We start from the raw sequence: 18563 nt of genomic DNA on the forward strand, positions 1-18563 counted from the left end.
CACTAAGAATATATCACTTTTAAAATTGTCATATTATTTCCCAGAGTTTAAAGTATGAAAAAAAGAGAATGATGATCCCAGGAATGTTTCTACTTGAACTCTTTTAAACAAGATGAGAAGGATAATTTTTCAATAATGACAATCACAATCACAATCCAAATGGGGATCATTTATCCATAAACTGATGACATTCTTGATGGGGGTGTCAAGCATACCAGCTTTTCCAAGAGATATTCAACAATGAACCATATTTTTACCATCTCATAATTGTTTAAATATGTATAGAATATATCTTATGTTTAATTTTTTTTGATTATGGAAAGCTCTTTTACAACAAAATGACTCCCATTCATTTATAAAATTATTCAGGAATCCTTTGGAGATGGAATAATAGGGATAACCCTGTTCCATGGCCCTCTGATAATAAACATAAGTTGAAGCATAAACTAGGAAGATATATGTTCAGAAAAAAGTATTCACCACTATGAAGTTAGAGAAACAGCACAGAGTCCATCTACATCAAGTTGAGGGGTGGCTAGGTGGCACAGTGGATAGAGCACTGGCCCTGGAGTCAGGAGGACCTCAGTTCAAATATGGCCTCAGACACTTAATAATTACCTAGCTCTGTGACCTTGGACAAGCCACTTAACCCCACTGCCTTGCAAAAAATAAAATAAAAAATTTTTAAAAATTTTAATTAAGTCAAGTTGAGGTCCTGCAGGTGCTCCTATTTAGTGGGGATATACTGTTGATTGCATCAAATTGCAGAACCTCCTAGAAAAGTTCTGTGATCACTTAAAGGATTTGGGCTTGCCTATCCACAGAGGAAAGACCAAATGAATTAAGGATATAGTGTAGATTTCGAAAGGATTTCCCCATAGCGTGAATCTAATAGTATGTATATTTGGGAGAGACAACTGACAGTAAGGCTCAGAGTTGAAAAGGAGAAAGACAATAAACTGGATTGTTTTTAGTAAACTGAGAAGCAATTTTATCGGTCTCTAAACCTCTCATAATGGCAAAGATCCATCATTTCAATACAAACTTTACACCTGGGTAGCTATATGGTATTGAGATCTAGAACACCACTTCCCCTGAATAGTGATTGGTGGTGTGAGCAGGCTGCAATGTATAACTTTGAAGAATGAGAGAAAAGGATGTCATCAAAGAATAGTATGACATAAAGAGAAAATGAGCTGGTTGTGTGGTGACAATAGAGGAGACTAGATGGATAGTCTGAGTACCCCTCTAAGATCTTTAAGATCTTGGGGGGAAAATTAGAAAAGCCTCCAGCATGTTGGGTGCTCTCTCTATCAAACTTTTGGGAGGATATGGACAAGAATTGCACAGAATAAGCAGGCATGAATGGGTTTCAATTTGCATTATTGCAGGTTCTCCAATTATTATTATTATTATCAATACTTATTATTTATTGTCAATTATAGATTATTATCAATAATAACATAATAATGTTAATTTAAGTTGTTCTGACTTTGCTTGCAGTGAATTTAAAAGGTGAGCTTGATAATTTTTTAAATTACAAAAAGCTATCATCTGTCCAAATGCACAACATTCTTCAAAATATGAAATATGAAACATAACAAGATAGCTACTTGTCTTTAGATTATTGCTATCTAAACTCCATAAAAAATATAAGTAGAATATGTCCCAAATATATTTACATTATATTTTTAAGGCTTCAAACAACAGCTTTATAAGTTGCAAGTATTATTATCCTCATTTTACACATGAAAAATGATTTAGCCTGGATCACACAGTGTTTGAAATGAGATTCAAATTCCTGACTTATGTCATGAAACTAAAATAAATTGAAACACATAAATGTATATTCTCCATTAAAACTTAAATAAGATATGTCACTTAAATATCAAACACTGATGTTTCCTTCTTTGAAATGTAATGATTTCCTTATTACATCTATTGTAAGCCTCTGTTTTGTTTTGGTAGAAATGTCAGCAGTGGAAAAGAAATTACTGGTGATTGATGTGAATGCTGGTGTAAATGATGCTGTTGACTTAATGATGGCTCTAGGAACACCTAATGTAGAAGTTCTGGGGATCACTTACTGTTTTGGGAATACTTCAGTGGATAATGTGTGTAAAAATGTTCTTTTGGGTGTTACAGGAGTGTAACAACTTAAAGGTAATTTATTTGCCTTGCAAGTATTACAAATGATCAGATGTTATCCCTGATAATTAAAAAAATCATTTATTGAAAATTCACCTTTGTTTCCTTTCACCTTCCCCATGAAGTACAATATTAATATTTGTGTGATACCTGTATAAAAGGGGTCTTTTATGCCTTTCTGGGCCCTGAGAAACTCCTCAGAAATATAAACTTGGCTAGGCGCCTTTGGGTCTGAGAATAATTGGTCAGGACCCAAATGCTTGACTCTGGGATCATGAGATACAGCATAAATTTGTCTGAGATATACAAAACATTCTTGTTAACCCAATCATTTTGCTATATCTGTAAAATTCCTGCTTTCTCCTAAGACTGCCTCCCCTTCCCCCAGATGCAACTGGAACCATAAGATAGTAAATTCCACTTGCCTTGAACTTGTGGGAAGCCCATGAATATGTGACTCCCTCTTTCTAGAGAAACATGTTAAGACATAAAGCAAGATATATTCTAGGCCATATGTTTGCATAAGTTTGTAACAGTTTGACAAGGAAATATATCTACCTGCTATCTCTGCTGTATCCTGCTTGATCACAATCCCACCCCACCTCAAAATACTATAAAAATCTTGTTCTCTGGATGAGGTGCTATGTGCTTTGAGGAGGTATCCTCACATAGTCATTGATAATCAAATGTACTCCCCAAAATTCATAGCTTGGTCTCCATCTTGCTTCTTTGGGTTCAACACCCACACACACTGAAAAAGAAAAATGAAACTCATAACAAATATGCAAAGTCAGTCAAAACAGATTTCTGAACTAGTCACGTCCAAAGAAAATCGATCTCAATCTGAGTATCACACCTCTCTGTAGGGGGAATTGGGCAACATGTTTCATTATGACTCCTTTTGAATCATGATTGGTCATTGTGTTGATCAGGGTTCTTAAATCCTTTGAAATTGTTCTGCTCATTTTTCTTATACAAGTTTTGCCTGGTATCTCTAGAACTGTCTGCTTCATTTTTAACAGTACAATAGTATTCCATCACATTCACATGGTTTGTTCAGCCATTCCCCTATTGATGGGCATTCACTTAGTTTCCATATATTTGGTACCTCAAAAAGAAATGACCATCTTTTTAATCTTATATCTAATGGGATAGTAGTCTCGTAGGCATGATTTCTGACTCAGTGTAGTTTCATATTTAAAGTACAAATTGTATTACGGATTCTTTCCAGTCTCTTCTACCCTCCTCCCTCCTCGCTCCACTTACCACAGTTGACCTAGTGCTACTTAACACAGTCCTACTTCACTAAAAAGATATGAGGCAGGGCAGCTAGGTGGTGCAGTGGATAGAGTACTGGCCCTGAATTCAGGAGGATCTGAGTTAAAATCCAACCTCAGACACTTAATAATTACTTAACTCCATTGCCTTGTAAAAACAAAGAAAAAAATAAAAAGATATGAGACTATTTGACTTAAGCTCTCTCAACTTCCTTTCTCCATTCCTTATGGCTTCTCAACATCATCACCCACCTTCTGGTCCTTCTCTATTTTCACCCTTGAACTCATTCTTTTCTCTACTTTCTAGGACCCTGCTCTATCATCATTTTCTTTCTTTCAATCTTTCCCTTTCAGTTTTAACTTCTTCCAAAACATGCTCTGATTTTCCCACTTCTTTTTGTTTGCTTTATAAAGATCCTTTCCTTGACCCTCTATTGCTTACTTTTTTGAAGATGATATCCATTTACTCTTGTGGATAAAAGAGAGTCCAGGTTCAGAGACAGGTTCAGGAACACAATGGTGATGAGAATCATAATTTAGTAGGAAAATGTTTTTGTTAAAGTGATGGAAAAGATAAATCAAAGGGAGGTTAAGTTTCTCACAGCAGGGCATGGTCCCAATCAAAGCAAAGCAGATGAGTTGGATGAGGAGCTCTCTGAATCATGAATTTGATCACTGACCTAGCAGAGCAGTGATTTTTATTTGAAATTGAATTCTGTCTAGGAATCCGCTCATCCATTGTAGGGGACTCCATAATGGTTTAACACCTGTTTGTTATAAAACACATAAAGATGAGTAAGATGATTTTGGGTTTAGGAAAAGATCTGATAGGAAAATGTTTTGTGGAATATCTCTTCACATAGATTAAACCCTTCTGCAAAATTCCCTGGCTACTAGAAATATTCCCAACTCAATTATTTTTGCATTGTTGGAAGTTACCATTTTCACCACTCTTCTGAAATGGCATATCCAAAGTCACCAATGGCAGAGGAAAACAAAACTTGACTTTAAAAAAGCAGAATTTTAAAATGTATAATCAGCAGATAATGAAAGCTTTATCACCTCTGTATTTTTGCAGTTGGAATGTTTTGAGATCTCCATTTTCTACAGAGATGCTCCCATTTTTAACCTCTTTTCTGCCTCCTAAGCTAGAAATGAGGGCCAAAATGATATATTAGTTCCCATGGACTAGAATTAAAAAAGACTTTTAGTTCAGAGGTAGCAGCAGTGATAGGAGCTGCCATATTGCCAGACACCTTATTCCCAGATGTAGATACAGACATCCTGATTTCTGGCAGAATGAAAGCCAAATCAATCAGATGGTACCCTTATTAAATCTACTCTCAGGAGAGGAAAAATTTTTTAGAAAGCTAAATATAGGTGGAAGGACATGAAGAGGCAGTTTTCAGAAAAAAGGAATCAAAACTGTCAGTAGTCAATTGGAAAAATGCTCTAAATCACCAGTAATTAGAGAAATATAATTAAAACAACTTTGAGGTATCACCTCACTCACCTATCAGATTAGCTAAGATGACAAAAATGAAAAATGACCAGTGCTGGGGTGGATGTGGAAAAATAAATACACCAATGCACTGTTATACTAATCTATTTTGGAGAATAAATTGGAACTATGCTCAATGATTCTAAAACTCTGCGTATCCTTTGACCCAGCAATACTAATATAATACTAAGTCTTTAACCTAAGAAGATCAAAGGAAAAGGAACTATATAAACCAAATATTTATAGAAGCTCTTTTTGTGATGACAAAAATAGGAAACTGAGTAGATGCTCATTAATCAGGCATTGGTTGAATAAGTTATGGTATACAAATGTGATGGAATATTATATTTGTGCTGTAAGAAATGATGAAGGGAATAGTATCAGAAAAACCAAGTTAAAGTAAGGAGAACCAATAAAACAATTTATACAGTTACAGCAATATTATAAAGATAAGAAAACTATGAAAGATTTAGGAACTCTGATCATAATTCACTATGCTTGAAGTGACTCATGAAATAATATACTATTCACCTCCAGATAGAGAACTGATGGACTCAGAGAGCATATTGAATTTTTTTCTTTTCTTTATTTTTTCTCTTTTTTTCTTTTTGAATATGGCTAATGAGGAAATGTTTTGTGCGATTTAATATGTAGAATGGATATCATACTTCTTGTTTTCTCAGTGGGTGGAGGGAGAAAATTTGAAAATAAAATTAAAATTATAATTATAATAAAAAACTAAATATCATTAGCAAATCATTTATTAGGAGAATCTGAACCAAAATTACCTTGTTATAAATGTTTAATTGATAGCTTTTAAAAAAATATCAGAATCATTTTTGAATATAATGTCCTCCTCCCTCCATTCCACCAATGCCTCCAGCATTGTGACAAAGCAAAACATACTAATCAATCCAACTGCCCTATTTGATATCGTGTTCCCGTTGCTCTGCTGAGAGAAGATAAGCATATTTCATTATATGATCTCCAGGTACATTTTCTGAGTATAGTTATTCATAGTTTGCCTTTCTTTGTGCTTTTTTCCCCCTTACATGTTAAAATAGTCATTTTTCAACTTCACTCTGTTATCAGGTCATAAAAATATTGTATTTCTCTGAATTCTTGACATTTTAAAATTATTTGCTAGAATGTAATACTTCATTTCATTCATATGCCACAATTTATTCAGCCACTCCTTCAATCAAATGGGCACGTACTTGTTTCCAGTTATCCTTTAGGTAAACATATACAGCTATTAAACCTCTTTTGATATATATGGTGCTTTTCTGTCTCTGACCTCTTAGAGACATATATTCCCAGATTACATTCAGTGATGGTGAGACTACTGGCAAAGGGAATTAAATTTAGTAAGTTTTTTTCTCATAATTCCAATTTATTTTCCTAGAAGAATTGAAGCAATATAGCTCTCCTGTATTAGGGTACTGGTTTCCTATAGACATGTTAATTCCAGTCTTGACTTTTTCCATCCCAAATGATGCTTTATCAAAGTTCTTTTTCATTTAGACAATATCTAAAAATGCTTAAGAGTTTAGGTTCCTGTTAATTTCTTTAAAAAAAATCAATTTTAGATTACCTAGGGCTAATTAATTATCTGTTGAATTGAGATTTTTGGCTTATTCTACCTTCCATTTGTCCTTTTGTGTGTGTGTGTTTATTAATTAACAGATTTAGGAGTACAGATGGGAGTAATATTGAAGCAAGTGAAATGCAACCAGGTTTGCAACTTATCTACTCTGATAACTAATATCCAATTTAAGCAACTCTTCCCAACTCTGAAGGATACATGATATAAAAATGCCACAAAGTACCTACTTCTTGTAAGGCATTGTATCAGAGTTTATGGGATAAAAAAATGAATTAGTTTTTATCTTAATCTTTTTTGTAAACTTCTCTATCTTTGTATGTAATTGAAAAAATAAAGTAATGATCAAAAAATAAAATACATTAACTCACTTCTAATAGAAGCAAAATGAATTAGCCACAGCAACCTCTGCCTTGAAGGAATTAATCATCTACTGAGGGGAGAATTCCAAGACAAAAACAGAAATTAGAATTTGATAAACACTTGAGATAAAACGTACTATGCATTAAATTTGAGCTCGTACCCATTTCTGAGTTGTAAGTTATGAGGGAACCAGAATACTGCATGTATCTTTTAGTTGTTATTAACAGTTTGGGAATTGTGACCACTGTCCTATTAGTATTATTATTTATTAATTTTAGATTCCAGTTTATAAAGGTGCTTCTTCCCCATTTCTTAATAATCTGAAAAATGATTATTATTTTGGAAAAGACGGTTTGGGTGATATTCCTGACCTAGATGCTCCAGTACTGGACAAACTACAACAAGAACATGCAGTGCCTGCAATGATTAGAATGATTAGTTAGCTACCTGGCCAGGTGATCACGTCACACAGTAGATAGTATTATTGCTCTTCCTCTATCTCTCACTATCTTGGATCTTGATCTGACTTTTTTTCACTGTGATCATTTGTCACATTCTATACTTATTCTTGGAGGTAATTACTACATAAATTCTTGAAAAGATTTTAAAATGTCTCTTAAGTAGAAATTTTCCCTATGATTATTTGTCACATTTTTTACTCATTTTTGGAGGTGATCACTACCTATATCCTTAAAAAGCCTCTTAAGTAGAAATTTTAGCCCAAATCAACCATACTTTGAAGCATAATTGGCCACTGTGGCTTGTTTGTCCATTTTCTTGTTGATATTGTTTTTTAATCACCATCAATTATTTTTATAGGTAAATTTAGTAGCCACTGCTCCTTTGACCAATCTAGCTCTGGCTGTGAAAATGGACCCAAGTTTTCCTAAGAAAATTAAAAATCTGTTTATTATGGGAGGAAATATGAATTGTAAGTACATTCAAGTATTATCATCTTCTAATTGTCAACATTTTTTTATGGAATACACAAAAAGTGCATAGTAATGTAATGAGTATTTGAGTGCATATAATACAGAAGCAAGTAAGTATCAGGAAAATGACAGTCAGGAAGATCTCAAATCAATTCCAGCCTAGATAAGAAAACTGAAGCCAATGGTGTTAAATGGCTTGCCTATAATTATACACCTACTAAATACATGAGGCTGGATTTAAACTCAGGTTTTCTTAACTCTAGCATTCTATAGAAATGTTAGCTATTTTTATTATTAAGAAAAAAGAAATACTTGCTGAAACACAGTGAAACAAAAATATTTTAGTAATGTATAAAAAACATTATTTGTACAAAATAAGAATAAATAAAAATTAAAAAAAATAATAGTAGGGGCAGCCAGGTAGCAAACTTTGAGCATGAAGGGACTGAGTCAGGTATCCTATTGGCAGGTGAAGAATGGGTGGTATTAAATTAGAAGACCCTTCTAAAAAGTGGCCTGTGAATTAAGATTTTTAAATGCCAAAGAATGTCTTTGGAGGTTTCATCATACTGCTATCCATCAAAGCAATGGATATAAGATTCTATTTTTAAAAAATAGCTTAGGAGGTGGGGCCAAGATGGTGACAGGAGAGGATCGTCTCTTAGTTGCTCTCTCTCAAAACTTATAAACTAAGGACTCTAACTAAATGTTCTTGAGATGGAACCCACAGAGGGATCCAGTGAGGCAGTTCTCCAGGTAACCTGGAAAAGAGTGGAAAGGGGTTAGAGGGGTGGCCCACCAGAGCCAAGGAACCTGAGCCTCCCAGAGGCAGCCCCAGGGTGCTGGGAACCGTGGCTCACAACGGGGGGGGGGGGGGGGGGGGGGGAGTTTCCTGAACTACACTCAGGGAACACTGGGTACTACTTGGAAGATCAGCGGGGGTCCTTTGCCAGAGCAAGCTCGTGAAGCCCAGCCCTCAGGGCACTTAGCAAGTGTGGCTGGGGCAGCCCAGATCCAGGAACCAGAAGCAGTAGCTGGTAAGCAGGAGCTCCGAGGGCATGAGTGATGAGCCCAGGTAGGGGAATGGAGAGAGACTGCTAAGCTCTGTCATCTGTCCCTGGAAAAGGACTCTGGGACTCTGACCACATTCAGATCCTAATCACAGTCTAGGACACCCATAGGACAGCAGGACCTCCCTCACCTCAGCCCCATGGCAGAGGGGGGCACTTGTGGTCATTCACAGACCAGGAGGGAAGACAGAGCCTCACACATGGAGCTCCTTGTGCAGGGGGAGGGGGTATTCCAATAATACTCAAAAGCTCAGGAAGCACCCCAAAACCAGGCATAGTCTGGAGAAATGAGTAAGCAGAGAAAAAAAGAGGAGCACCACTGAGAAATACTTTGCCTATGATTCCCAAGAAGGATCAAAACACTCAATCTGAAGATGAGGAAGCACAAGCTCCTGCATCTAAAGACTCCAAGAACAATGGAAATTGGGCTCAGGCTATGACAGAGCTCAAAAAAGACTTTGAAAATCAAGTGAGGGAGATAGAAGAAAAATTGGGAAAATAAATAAGAGAGATATGGGAAAAATATGAAAAAGAGGTCAGCAGCTTAGTCAAGGAAATCCAAAAGAAATGCTGAAGAAAATAACATGTTAAAAACCACCAAAGGTCAAATGGATAAAACAGTTCAAAAAGTTATTGAGGAGAAGAATGCTTTAAAAAGTAGAATTGGACAGATGGAAAAGGAGATTAAAAAATCTCTCTGAGGAAAACAAATCCTTCAGATGTATAATGGAACTGAGGGAGGCTGCTGATTTTATGAGAAATCAGGACACAATACTTCAAAACCAAAAGAATGAAAAATTAGAAGAAAATGTGAAACATCTCATTGAAAAAACAACTGATATGGAAAACAGATTTAGGAAAGATAATTTAAAAATTATTGGAATACCTGAAAGTCATGACCAGGAAAAGAGCCTTGACATCATTTTCAAAATTGCTCTGATATCCCAGAAACAGAGGGCAAAATAGAAATGGAGAGAATCCACTGATGTCCCTGAGAAAGAGATCAAAAAAAAAAAAAAACCAACCCCTAGGAATATTATAGCCAAGTTCCAGAACTCCCAAGTCAAAGAGAAAATATTACAAGCAGCCAGAAGGACACAATTCAAATATAATGGAGCTGCAGTCAGGATCATTCAGGACTTAGCAGCAACTACATTAAAAGCTTGTAGGGCTTGGAATATAATATTCTGGAAGGCACAAGAGCTTAGAATGCAACCAAGAATCAACTACCCAGCAAAACTGAACATCCTCTTCCAGGAAAAAAGATGGACTTTCAATGAACCAGGGGAATTTAAAAATGTTCATGTTGGAATGGCCAGAGCTGAACAGAAAGTTTGATCTTCAAATATAGGACTCAGGTGAAGTATAGAGAGTGGAGGAGAAGAGGAAAATATGAGGGACTTAATGATGATGAACTACATGTACTCCTGCGTAAAAAATTTATACTGATAATACTTATAGGAATCTTCTCATTTAATAGAGCAGGTAGAAGGAGCTTTTAAAGATGAAGCACAGGAGAGAGCTGAATTTGAAGATATAATATAGTGTAAAAATGAATCAATGGCTAAAATGGAAATGTACTGGGAGTAAGAGAAAGGAGAGATGGAATAGACTAAGATATTTCATATAATAAGATTTTTTTTATTACAATGAACTATTGCAATGATATGGAAGGGGGAAGGCAAGGGGGAATCTTTGCTCTCATCAGAGGTGGCTAGGAGAGGAAACAGCATATATACTCAATGGGGTATGGACATCTGGAGTAAGAAGGAAAGAAGGGGGATGGGAGAAGGGGTGAATGTGAGTGATGGAGGAGAGGATGGACTATGTGGAGAGAGTGGTCAGATATAACACATTTTCTTTTTTACTTCTTGCAAGGGGTTGGGATTAGATGGCCTGTCTAGGACTATAGGGCTGGGTGGATGCTGGGCCTAAGGGGTGGTATGGGGGTTCAGGGCCTCTTGGCCCCAGGGCTGGGGATCTGTCTGCTGTGCCACTCAGCAACCCTACAGCAGAGTCAGTGAAAGGAGAGAGAAAATATAGTACATGGTAGTGGAGAAATATGAAAGGAGGGAGTTGCGATCAGCAATGGCAATGGTGGAAAAATATGGAAGTAACTTTTGTGATGGACAGAATGTGATCCACCCATGACAGAGTTGGTGGTGTTGGAACACAGACTGAAGCACATTTTTATTATTATTATTTTTTGGGAGGGTTGCAGGGTAAATGGGGCTGGGTGGCCTGCCTGGGGCCACACAGCTGGATGATTGTTTGATGTCTGAGGCCGGACTTGGACCCAGGTGCTCCTGGTTCCAGGGTTGGTGCTCTGTCCGCCATCTGGCCACTTTTATTATTATTATTTTTTCAATTTTTATTTATTCTTATTTTGTACAAAGAATGTTTTTTATACATTACTAAAATATTCTTGTTTAAGAGTAAACATAATTCCCCCTCCCCCCAAAAATATAGACCCACATGACCAATAAAGGGGAGAAAAAATTAAAATTAAAAACAGCAACAACAATAATAACTGCAAGTATGGCCAGGTGGCACAGTGAACGGAGCACCTGCCCTGGATCCAGGAGCACCCGAGCCCAAATCTGGCCCCAGACACCCAGCAATCACCCAGCTGTGTGACCTCATGCAAGCCACCCTGACCCCATTGCCCTGCAAAAACAAACAAAAAAAAAGGAAAAATGACCCCAAATAAAATGAAATAATAATAATAATAATAATAATAGTAGTTGTAGTAGTAGTAGTAGTAGTAGTAGTAGTAGTAGTAGTAGTAGTAGTAGTAGTAGAGTTGGCTGGGTGGCAGACAGAGCACTGGCCCTTGAGCCAGGAGCTCCCAGGTCCAAATCCATCCTCAGACACCCAACAATCACCCAGCTGTGGGGCCCCAGGCAGGCCACCCAGCCCCATTTGCCCTGCAATCTCCCCCACAACAATAATAATAATAATAAAAAATGAGCTTCAGTCTGTGTTCCAACACCACCAACTCTGCCGCAGGTGGATCACATTCTTTATGATAAGTCCATCACAAAAGTTACTTCCATATTTTTCCACCATTGCCATTGCTGATCGCAACTCCCTCCATTCGTACTTCTCCACTACCATGTACTATATTTTCTCTTTCCTTTCACTCTGACTCTGCTATAGGGTAACTGAGTAGTGCAGCAGACAGATCCCTGGTCCTGGGGCCAAGAGGCCCCGAGCCCACATACCACCCCTTAGGCCCAGCATCCACCCAGCCCTATGGTCCTAGACAGGTCATCTAATCCCAAACCCTTGCAAGAAGTAAAAAAGAAAATGTGTTACATCTGACCACTCTCCCCCCATAGTCCATCCTCTCCTCCATCACTCACATTCACCCCTTCCTCCATCCCCCTTCTTTTCTTTTTACTCCAGATGCCTATACCCCATTGAGTATGTATGCTGTTTCCTCTCCTAGCCACCTGTGATGACAGCAAAGATTCCCTTATTCCTCCTCACCTTCCCCCTTCCATATCATTGCAATAGCTCATTGTAATAAAGAAAAATCTTATTATATGAACTATCTTAGCCTATTCCATCTCTCCTTTTTCTTTCTCCCATTACATTTCCCTTTTACATATTGACTCCATTTTGACACCACAATATATCTTCAAATTCAGTTTTTCTCCTGTGCTTCATCTATAAAAGCTGCTTCTACCTGCTCTATTAAATGAGAAGGTTCATATGAGTATTATCAGTATCATTTTTTCTATGCAGGAATACATGCAGTTCATCATCATTAAGTCCCTCATATTTTCCCCTTCTGCTCCAATCTCCATGCTTCACCTGAGTCCTGTATTTGAAGATCAAACCTTCTGTTCAGCTCTGGCCATTCCAACAGAAACATTTGAAATTTCCCTGGTTCATTGAAAGTCTATCTTTTTCCCTGGAAGAGGATGTTCAGTTTTGCTGGGTAGTTGATTCTTGGTTGCATTCTGAGAGCTCTTGTGCCTTCCAGAATATTATATTCCAAGCCCTATGAGCTTTTTTTTTTTTTTTTTTAGGATTTTGCAAGGCAAATGGGGTTAAGTGGCTTGCCCAAGGCCACACAGCTAGGTAATTATTAAATGTCTGAGGCCGGATTTGAACTCAGGTACTCCTGACTCCAAGGCCAGTGCTCTATCCACTGCACCACCTAGCCGCCCCAAGGTTTTTTTTGTTTGTTTTTTTTTTTTGCAAGGCAATGGGGTTAAGTGGCTTTCCCAAGGCCACACAGCTGGGTAATTATTAAGTGTCTGAGAATGGATTTGAATGCAGATACTCCTGACTCCAAGGCCGGTGCTTTATCCACTATGCCACCTAGCTGCCCCTACCCTATGAGCTTTTAATGTAGTTGCTGCTAAGTCCTGAGTGATCCTGACTGCAGCTCCACAATATTTGAATTGTGTCCTTCTGGCTGCTTGTAATTTTTTCTCTTTGACTTGGGAGTTCTGGAACCCGGCTATAATATTCCTGGGGGTTGGTTTTTTTTTTTTTTTGGATCTTTTTCTCAGGGAGATCAGTGCATTCTCTCCATTTCTATTTTTACCCTCTGCTTCTAGGATATCAGGGCAATTTTGAAAATGATGTCAAGGCTCTTTTCCTGGTCATGACTTTCAGGTATTCCAATAATTTTTAAATTATCTTTCCTAAGTCTGTTTTCCATATCAGTTGTTTTTTCAATGAGATGTTTCACATTTTCTTCTAATTTTTCATTCTTTTGGTTTTGAAGTATTGTGTCCTGATTTCTCATAAAAATCTGCATCCTCCCTCAGTTCCATCCTTTGTCTGAAGTTTTTGTTTTCCTCAGAGAGCTTTCTTATCTTTTTTTCCATCTGTCCAATTCTGCTTTTTAAAGCATTCTTCTCCTCAATAACTTTTTTGAACTGTTTTATCCATTTGACCTTTGGTGGTTTTTAACATGTTATTTTCTTCAGCATTTCTTTTGGATCTCCTTGACTAAGCTGCTGACCTCTTTTTCATATTTTTTCTGCATCTCTCTTATTTATTTTCCCAATTTTTCTTCTATCTCCCTCATTTGATTTTTCAAAGTCTTTTTTGAGCTCTGTCATAGCCTGAGCCCAATTTCCATTTTCTTGGAGTCTTTAGATGCAGGAGCTTGTGCTTCCTCATCTTCAGATTGAGTATTTTGATCCTTCTTGAGATCACAGGCAAAGTATTTCTCAAAGGTGTTCCTCTTTTTTCTTTGCTTACCCATTTCTCCAGCTTGTGGCTGGTTTTGGGATGCTTCTTGAGCTTTTGGGTATTAGTGGGACCCCCTCCACCCCGCACAAGGAGCTCTATGTTTGAGGCTCTGTCTTCCCTCCTGGTCTGTGAATGACCACAAGTGGACTCCTCTGCCATAGGGCTGAGGTGGGGGGGGGCCCTGCTGTTCTATGGGGGGCCTAGACTGTGCTCAGGATCTGAATGTGGTCAGAACCTCAAAGTCCTGTTCAGGGATAGAGGACAGAGCTGGGCAGTCTTTCTCCACTCCACTCCCTAGGCTCAGCACTCATGCCCTGGGGGCTCCTGCTTACCGGCTTCTGCTTCCGGTTCCTGCATCTGGGCTGCTGTGCTGCTTGCTGTGTGTCCTGAGGGCTGGGCTTCATGTGCTTATTCCGGCAGAGGCCCCCAGCTGATCCTCCAAGTTGTGCCTGTTGCTCCCTGGGGTGTATATCAGGAAACTGTTCTCTGATCCATGGCTCCCAGAGCCCTGGGGCTGCCTCTGGGAGGCTGAAGTTCCTTTGCTCTGGTGAGCCACCCCTCTAACCCCGGGTAACAGAGCCTTTCTGCTCTTTTCCTGGTTATCTTGGACTGAAGAACTGCCTCACTAGATCCCTCTGTGGGTTCTGTCTCTCAAAAATGTAGTTAGAGTCCTTAGTTTATAAGTTTTGATGGAGAGCACCTAAGAGACAATCCTCTCCTGTCACCATCTTGGCTCCACCCTGCCCCTATTGTTATTATTATTACTATTTTATTTTATTTTGGGTCTTTTGTTTTTTGTTTTTTTCAGGGCAATGGGGTTGGGGTGGCTTGACTGGGGTCACACAGCTGGGTGGTTGTTGGGTGTCTGTGGCTGGATTTGGGCTCGGGTACTCCTGGCTCCAGGGCCTGTGCTCCATCTGCTAAGCTACCTGGCCACACCTACTACTACTAGTATTATTATTATTTAATTTTAATTTTTTTCTCTCTCCTTTACATTATCACTCATGTGAGTCTATATTTTTTTTGGGGGGTGGGGGTATTATGTTTACTCTTAAGAATATTTTAATAATGTATAAAAACATTATTTGTACAAAATAAGAATAAATAAATTAAAAAACAAACAAAAAACAAAAAATAGCTTAAGGTTTCTAAAATAGTACAAAGTGTTAATATGGAGGGGAAATGAATTTTCCAGTCTATTTACCTAATTATATTCTTAATTATCATTTCCTCATTCTAAGGAATTAGTTTCTCCTGCCAGCTCTTGTGCCTCCATTTCCATTTAGCCAATTCTGCTTTTTAAGGCATCCTTCTCATTGGCTTTTTGGACCTTGTTTACCATTTAGTCTCATGTGCTTTTTAAGGTATTATTTTCTTCAATTTTTTTTTTGTGTCTCCTTTACCAAACTGTTGACTCTTCTTTCATGACTTTATTGCATCACTATCATTTCTCTTCCAAATCTTTCCTCTACCTCTTTTGATTTTCAAAATTCTTTTTGTTTTTAACCATCAATTCTTCAAACAGGTCACAGAATAAGCATTGATTTGTATTTTTCTTGGAGAATTTGGATGTGGGAGCTTTGACTTTATCTTCTTTTATGTGTTTTGATCTTCCTTGTTGGCATAGTAACTTTCTGTGGTCAGAATTTTTTTTCTTTTATTTGCTCATTTTTTTCAGTCTATTCCTTGACTTTTAACTCTTTGTTACAGAAGGGCTCTGCTTCCAGGGTAAAGGACTCACCAGCATTTTTTTAGCTGTTTTCAGAGATATTTCTAGGGATCTGTAAGTTTTCAGTTCTTCCAAAGTGGATTGAACTAAGGAAAGGTCTTCACTACTCTCCTGGCCTGTGCTCTGGTCTGTGAATGACCACACTCATTTCTGCCCTGGAACTGTGAGAAGGGCCCCCTTGTCCCTTCAAGTAGATTGCCACTCAGGACTGGGACCCAGGTCTTTGCATGGCAAAGCATCAGAGTCCTGCCTTAGTGCTAGCAAAAATGCCCTGTAATCTCTTCTGACCAGTTGGTCAACCCCCTTACTAAGTTTGGGTTGAGGCTCTGGAAGTAGCTGCTGTCACTGATGATCCCAAGTCCTGCTTAGGTTTGCTGGGGTCTGAGGCTGGTGCTGTACTGGCATGGTCTGCATGGGACTCTTACCTTGATATGACAGACCTTTCTTGCCGACCTTCTAAGTTGTCTTTGGCTAGAAAATTATTTCATCCCATCCTTTTGTGGGCTCTGCTGCTCCAGGAATTGTTTTATGGCATCATTTAAAGGTGTTTGGAGGGGTTTTGGAGAGAGAGTTGAGACAAGTCACTGCCTTTTCTCTACCATTTTACAAAATACATTGGGATAGCCAATTACATCTTAAATGATGAGAGGAGAATTATGTAGGTAATATATATTTGTTCATTTTGCAATTAAAAGGAAATCATAAAAATGAGAATTTATGCTGAATATTTTAATTTTTTTTAGCCAGAGGAAATATGGATGTATGTTCAGAATTCAATTTTGCAGCAGATCCAGAAGCAGCTTACATTGTCTTGAATGAGTAAGTTTGCCATACTTACATTGCAACTTGGGAGTTTGTATGCATGTATACATTGCCTTGGATAAGATGCTACTTTCTTAAAAAAAAAATTATTAACAGATTGATCCCCATGTACTTCACTGTCCCCATGTACTAAGGCTAAGTGTAGGGTTAGCTAGGAAAAAAGCCATGGAAAAGTCTTATTTTCCCTTATTTACACTTCTTTCCAAGATCCTTTTTGTCTTCCTTTGTACTGTTAGATTTTTAAAATGTTTAAACTTATTTAACTTTTCTTTTTTACTTTGCTTGATTTTATTTCAGGTCATTTACTATCCCACTCCACTATTACCTGACAAATGCTATTACTGTCATATTAAAAAAACCTTATACTTTGCTACTATCATTTTAATCCTCCCATTCCTAAATAGGATATTTTAAGCCCTTTGATATAAATGAAAGCTTTATATTCAAAACTTGGGATAGCTAGATGGAACATTGGTTAGAGTCCTGGTTTAGAGTCAGGAAGACATGAGTTCAAATCTAGCCTCAGATACTTACTATATGATCCTGGGCAAGTCAATTGTTCTATTTGCCTCAGTTTCCTCATCTGTAAAATAAATTGGAGAAGGAAATGGAAAACCACTCCAGTAACTTTGCCAAGAAAACCTTAACTGGGCTCAAGAAGAGCCAGACATGGCTGAAACAACTATAACAGTAACAAAAAGTCCTAAGATAGTTGTTATTACTAAATAGCATTATTTTTTCTTTGCCAGTAGAATCATACAAAGGGACTTATTTTTTGGGGGGGATTTTGATATCATAGTTTTTTTGATTACAGATAGAGTAATTTAGCCATTATATAACTAGTCTAAACAGAAAAGAAAATATAAAAAGTTAATATCTGAGATTTTATTTTTTAAAGTTTATGAATACTAATTTAGAGTTATGGAACCAATATCTACAAATGTTTGGAACAATATTGCATTCTTAAACTAAGAAGATGCATTGTATAAAAAGATTAAATAAATTATTTAAATACCCGAATACACATTTAATATACATATATACTTGTAGCATCCTCTCTTCTTGTTCTCTAGGAATTTTATGAGCACGGGATTTCACAAAATAGTAAAAAAGCCAGATTTTTTGAAAGAAATCAGTGCTTATACTGTGACCTGTTTGAAGAAACATGTCCAGAAGTCTACCACGGTGTTCTGGACACCAGGCTAACTGCCTTCTGATTGCTTTGCTATAGCAGCTGCAGTTGATGAGGACTTTATCACTAAAGCAATAGACTGTGCTGTGTCTGTGGAGCTGGCTGGTTTCTACACCCTAGGAATGATGGTTTTGGATATTGATGATAAGCTTCAGAAGAAAAACAAAGTTTCAATCATGATGGAGCGCAATTTAGAAAAATTCAAGGCACTTCTGATAGATAGTTTGAAATAAGATTTTATTGGCTACAAAGATTTTATTGGCTACAAAACATTGTATCCAATCTGGGGAGGAATGTTGAGTAAATAAAGATATATTTTATTTTAATAATGTTTAATTTCTCTTGGTTCATGTTCCTTTTTGAATCTACATAAATATAACATGGTACCAGTATTTTAATAATGAGTTATTTGATTATAATGCTTCTGTTCTATTATTCTTAATATTCATTGGTATTCCAAGTTTCATGAATTGTATAAATCTGTTTACTTTTACATTAAACTGCAGGTATGTCCTTTTTTCCCAGCATGGTGAATTGCACTTTGGGGCAACGTATTAAAATGACAAGCATGACCTCTATGGTCTATTCATATTTTAAACATAACAATTTTTAAAAATATGGACAACAGGGGTGGCTAGATGGCACAGTGGATAGAGCACCAGCCTTGGAGTCAGGAGTACCTGGGTTCAAATCTGGCCTCAGACACTTA

General features: G+C 37.3%; 1 pseudogene; it reads left to right on the plus strand.

The window, feature by feature from the left end:
- Positions 1-1970: 1970 nt before the first annotated feature.
- On the plus strand, positions 1971-18133 carry LOC141504823 (uncharacterized; annotated as a pseudogene).
- The last annotated feature ends 430 nt before the right edge of the window (positions 18134-18563 follow it).

This window comes from Macrotis lagotis, chromosome 1 (assembly GCF_037893015.1).
Source record: "Macrotis lagotis isolate mMagLag1 chromosome 1, bilby.v1.9.chrom.fasta, whole genome shotgun sequence".
In the NCBI taxonomy this organism is placed as follows: domain Eukaryota; kingdom Metazoa; phylum Chordata; class Mammalia; order Peramelemorphia; family Peramelidae; genus Macrotis; species Macrotis lagotis.